Source organism: Malaya genurostris, chromosome 3 (assembly GCF_030247185.1).
Source record: "Malaya genurostris strain Urasoe2022 chromosome 3, Malgen_1.1, whole genome shotgun sequence".
NCBI lineage: Eukaryota > Metazoa > Arthropoda > Insecta > Diptera > Culicidae > Malaya > Malaya genurostris.
Genome location: NC_080572.1, coordinates 257409560 through 257415559, shown reverse-complemented (window position 1 = coordinate 257415559; position 6000 = coordinate 257409560). Strand labels below are relative to the sequence as shown.

General features: G+C 40.2%; 1 protein-coding gene across 1 annotated transcript in view; it reads left to right on the top strand.

Annotated features, from left to right (window-relative positions):
* The first annotated feature begins 929 nt into the window (after positions 1–929).
* Positions 930–6000, top strand: part of LOC131438427 (semaphorin-2A) — a 250567-nt gene continuing 245496 nt past the window's right edge. The window contains exon 1 of the mRNA XM_058608443.1: positions 930–2555. The gene's annotated coding sequence lies outside the window, so the exon portion shown is untranslated. The remainder of the gene's footprint in view (positions 2556–6000) is intronic.

Genomic DNA, 6000 nt, shown 5'->3' with positions numbered 1-6000 from the left:
ATGGACCAGGCGATTGCTCACAAATTTCCAAGGAAAAAAAATCAAAGAATGACACTTTTTTGCTAAATTCTCATCAAGTTTCTCATAAAGAAAAACTTAGTATTACCACTGCATAAACTACATATTTCATTTTTATACCTGGCAGCTTTCTAAATTCTGAACACGCCACCCACGCTCGTCTCCCCCGTCCGGCGGCACTCCACCGGATCGCCACCGCATCGAGCAATCAACATTAGCACCGTGGACCGAGAGCCCGAGGTGTGACAGAAAAGGACGTTTACGTAGTCGTACGGACAGCAACGGGTAGGCGAGGTTCGCGGTCGCCGGCGATGCTAGGGCACCAACAACACGACGGTAAGGAAGGTATTTCCAGACACCCTCTTCATTTCGTTATTTTTATCCGTGCTTTTCCTCAATCTTCGCCACCACCACCACTATCACCACCAGTCAGTTAACCATCCAGCCAGCCAGCATAAGGAGGAACGACCGGCCCGTACCACCGATACAGGACCCTCGCTTGCCCGGCCCAGCTCAACGGTGATGGGTGGGTGATTGCGCGTGTGGGGTGCGGTGAAATGCGGTGGCAGCGATCGGGTGAGCGGGAAGTTTTATTTTTTCTTTTTTCAATGCGCCTTCAGTCTGGTCTGGCCGCATTCAGCATAAGTGTCCTGACGTAGGTACGTACTTTGCTTATGTTGCTGGCTGGCTGGCTGACTGACTGGCTTGCTGGTAGACTGGCTCGCAAGCGTGGCGTGCATGTGTGTGTTTGTGTGTCCTCGAGTAAAGCAACGGTCATTGTGTACGTATCAGCGCTGCCAGGCAGTCTCGGTGGTGGTGCGCAATTTCAGCAGCAGATCCCGTAGAAGGTGCGATATTTTTGCGCATCTGTTGTGCCCAACACCAAACCCTACTTTCGGCATTGACGTAACAGGAAGTGGGATTGTTCAGTGTTGTGTTGTCGTGATTAGCTGCTATCTGTTCGAGTTCGGGAGTTTTGTAGCGATATAACCGGCAAAACTAACCGTTCCGATGAGTGTACCACAGTTACAGTTTCAATAAATCCAACTAGTGCTTCGAAGGATCATTGTTTTCGTTCGGGGATATGTGTAAACGTCCGATGTTTTAGCATAATTAGCCCCCTAAGTGCGCTGCCGTCCCTGCTCTCGGAACGAAAGGCTGCTCTCGCCAGGGAAACCGTTCGGCGCTCTCACGCGGTTAGTCTGGTTTTGCTGGTGATCCATGATACTAATAGCATCCAACAACATTGCGTCCGTATAGTTTTAGAGATATTTGCAATAAATAGTTCAATGTGGTGTCCTTGCTACTTTTCGATCAAGTGTTTGTCCAGTGTGTAGTGCAATATAACTAGTTGTAGCTGTAGAAATTGATAACAGACGAAAAACAACGAAAAGTTTGAACTCTTTTGTTCATAGCACAAGTGTCGGTGAAAAATCGTTGTACTCCGGTTCGGTCTCCTGGAAAGAGCCTCCGGAGGAAACTCTCGCGCCTCACGTTCCACTCGCTCCGCACTCTCGCAACACGCTCGGAACACCGCTAGCAGCTGTGCAGGAGTCAACAAAAACCCGTCTCTTGTACCAGGAAGGAAGGAAGTTTATGCACAATAAACCAAAACGGAAAACCGTGCCACTGTACGGCGAAGAGCACACCCCGAGAGTTCTCCAAGTAGATTTTCAGAGAGAACGAAAAAGACAGATACACTGAGAAAAGGAGCAAATAACCACCCGCTCCACAGGGTTCTGGAAGCCTCAGAACCATCTCAAGTGCTGGTGTGCTCTTATCAGCGTCTCCAAGGTGTTGGCGAGTGTTCGCACCAGTTCTCTTTCTCTCTTCTACTCTTCCTGCGAGGCAGCGCTCTTGTACTCGCCCACCATCCCAGCTAGGCCCGCTTCTCGTCGTCCAGATCCAGTGGCCGTGTCTGCGTGAAAGCCAGACTCGTCCTCCATTGTTTGATTGTGTGAAAGTGAAATATCAACACAACCTTGCACCCTTTCCCTGCCCCGTAAAATCGCAAAAGTGAAAATCTTATTCTCTCCGAGTCTCGTCGCCGCGTGCGCTAGTGTTAGTGTCAATAATCACGAGTTCTTTTGTGTGAAGGCATTTTCCTGGCTGGCTGGCTGGCTGTTATTGTTGTTGTTTTCACTGCTACGCGCTGTCTCTGTTATCGTGTGATTACGTGCATTTATTGATGTTTGAAGGAAAAATCTCAGCTGAAAAGAAAATCATTACCACCCATCGCGCCCTCCCCGCGCCAGCCAGTGCGAAGCACCTTTTTTAGTACCCCCGTACCTTACCTGTGCGGGCAGACCCTGTGAAACGGATTACCGGAAAGTTGTTGTGACAAAAAAAAATTAAATAAAAAAGATCGCGCGCGGTGGCAGAGTGCAAATCGAATTTCCAAAAGTGGCCCTGGCTGTGTTCAGTCGCGAATAAAAGTGGCTACGAATTAGGCAAAAACCGAGCATATATCATCGAGCACAGGTGTATGTAGAAGAAACTCTCGACCCCCGGGAATCAGTGGAGCAAATCCAATTAAGGTACAGTATTTTATGCTTCTGCCAGTCCGAGTGGTTGAATTGGCTTCGTGGAATCGCAGCATAGAATTGAGAAATGGTTATTTGTTTTCGATATGCATTGTGATAATTTTCTCTCTGGTAATTGGTGGTTGGAACCCCTGCACTGATCCGTGCTTCACGGCACTTGAGTCCAGTTAGGTACCTTCATTATTACGCGGAACAGTTAGGTAATTATAGAGAACAACCGAGTCCTTGCGATATGGGAAGCCTCCAATGAACAGGGCTTGAATTTGTTTGCAATAGTGCGAACATCGTATGGCTTAACTTACCCTTCCTCCGTGAGTAGAACTGTGTTTTATTTTATTATTCGAACACGAACGTTTTTTACCTTTTTTTATATAGGGTAAGGGCTCCCTATTTCATCTCATTTGTAAGGACGTCGCCTTCAAACCTCGATTTAGCCACTAAAATCACTATAACTATTTCATATTACTGCTTCATTCGCCTTGCTCCACATTGAAATTTGATTCACATTCCTTGGAAATTAAAATAATGTTCATAAAACAGCAAAAAACACTTATGAAATTTTCACTACTCTGCTCCTAATTTCATCTCAATGGATTTTTATCCATCCTATCGTTGATCCTTTATTCATCTTATAAATTAGCAATGGCGACAGCAATCAAAACGTAATATTCCACTATTACACTCTCAGGTTCAAAATGTCAGAATTCTTCTTAAAAACGGCCTAATGCCAACTATGAGACAATATACGATATTTTTAGAACCAGTTTGAAATCATTTAAACGTTTAAAAAATTTTCAGTCGTTTCCGTTACCTTTCGCTTTAAATTTAAAATTTTACTGAAAAGTTAATTTGGTAAACTTTAAATAAAAACAAAACTGTGATTGTTACTATTTATTCATCGGCCCTTCTTAAAACAAAGTGTAGAGCCAGAGATGCCATTTATACAGATTTATATGTATTGTATAGATTTTTGCGTTCGCATACTGGTTTAAATCAAAGTACCGATTTTGTAAAGACTTCCTAAATTTAATACAGATTTGTACAGGTTCATAGAAAGAAAGAAGTAAAAAATTAGACTTTTCTCTCTGAGTATTAGTATTTGATTGCAAGGATTCTTTAAAAGTTTATTAATCAACGGACAAATCACATGTTAAAGTGGAAATCTTTTATGTAGATAATTGATTATGAACACTGACAAACATTTATATTAAAATTTGGAACCAATTTGAACTATTTGAAGTCAGATATTTTCATAGAATATGTATTACGTTGCATAGAAAGTCTATATCTGGTCTATCTGTTTTCACTAATAAAATGATGTTAACAGATTTTATTAGTGAAAACAGATTTAACATCATTTTATTAGTGAAAACAGATAGACCAGATATAGAGTTTCTATGCAACGTAATACATATTTTCTATGAAAATATCTGGCATCTCTGTGCACAGCCGATAAAACACACACACTTCACAGCGTTATGTTGACGTATAGCGGAATGAAACCAGTGCTACTAGATTTGTCACAATGGTTATTTCATTAGTATTTAACATGCTCGTCCCGGTAATATTCGAAGCCAAAACAGTTTTATTGAAATATTAATATCAATAATATAATTAAACTAATGTCACGGATACCAAAAAACATACTCTTTGATGAGATTTTGAAGAAGAAAAACAATTTTTGTTTTGTAACATTATGAGATAACTTGGCAACTTTGCGAAACCAAATGAGATGAAAACAAAGCGCAATCAAGTGAACTAAGTGATAAACTTTCATCTCATATTTTTAAAGACTTTTATTGATTGTCGGGTAGTTTTTGAAGTATTAAATCGTTAATTAAACAAGTAGCAAGTGAACATTACTAATTATGAAGTCATACAGCATTCAATGGTAGTGTAATTGTGCGAAAAAGTGATCATGTTTTGAGACGAATCGATTAGTAGATAATCAGAAACATGACGAACTGTAAATCTTGAGACGAAAATGTGTCCTAAATTGAAAAGTGAGTTTGTTTTAAATGAAAAAAACGATAGCCGAAGAACTTAAAACCATTTCTTTCAATAGGAAAGTGTGACAATAGCTTTTATAATCATTTTAAAACATTTCACAGTTTGGTTCTGGTAGGTTTTAAAATATTATTCATGTTCAAAGTAATGAGGTGAAGGAATGAGATGGAAATAGGAGCTCAGATGAAATAGGGAGCCGTCACCCTATATAAAAAATAGGTATAGAATTCGCTCAAACTTTAAAAAAATGTCTGTGTGTATGTGTGTTGTCAACTAAGAGGTCGAGATCTCAGAGATGGCTGGACCGATTTTGATCAAACTAGTCGCAAATGAAAGGTCTCCCCGTCACCCAGAACGCTATTGAATGGTTTTGAGATCGGATGTTTACTTTTTGAGTTATACGAAGTTTTATGTCAAATTTTTTAGTTTTTTGACAGTATCTGTCACACTTGACCTTGAAAACAGAATACGTTTCTATACCTAGATTCCACACGGTAATAGCTATCCAACAAGCCATTTATTGTTAAAATCCATCCATTTTCAACGGAGATATCGACATTTTTGTATAAGCGACTTTTGCCCCTATTCCAGCAGTAGGAGTTTTGAGCGCTATATTATAAAGCAATGCTTGAGAACAACGTGAAACGCGATTTTTTATACTGTTACATACAATTGTTTCTAAATACCAAAAAGACTGTGTACAGCATATTTTTTCATGACTTTTGCCTCGGGCCGATTTTGGCACGGTTCATTTTTGGCAACATAATCGTTCGAATATGGCATATGTAAACCAGATGTTGGGGACGGGTGTAGCGTGATGGGATAGTCGATGTCTTTCACGCAGCCCGCCTGGGTTCGATTCCCAACCCCGCACATAGGGTCAGAAAGATTTTCTGGTCCGAAGAGGCGAATGACCTAAGATGTTAAAGCCTCTATAATTGAAATAAAAAAAAAAAACCAGATGTTAACAACATTTTCGAGTTGAAAGTAATTCCATAATTATATTGATTACAAGTACTTACAGCAATAAATGCTTAAAGAACATAACTTTTGTATACCATACGACTCAGTTCGTCGAGATCAGCAAATGCGTGTGTGACAAATAATTTCATTCAATTTTCTCGGAGATGGCTAAACCGTTTTCTACAAACTCAGACTCATATGGAAAGTAGTATACTCCCAAACAAGGTTCCTTAATTACGTTTGGATCCGACTTCTGATTGCGGAACCACAGGATGATATGTGAAAGGAAATTAAAATAAGGCAATTCACTGAACCGATCTTAGATTCAAATGAAATCTAAGAATCATCTATGATTCCAATGAGAGGTCTTAAAAACACATAAATTAATAAGGTTTATCGGGTTGGTAGATTTGAATAGTCGATTACCAAATACATTTATTTCAGTTTAAGCGGTATTCGTTCTTGGATT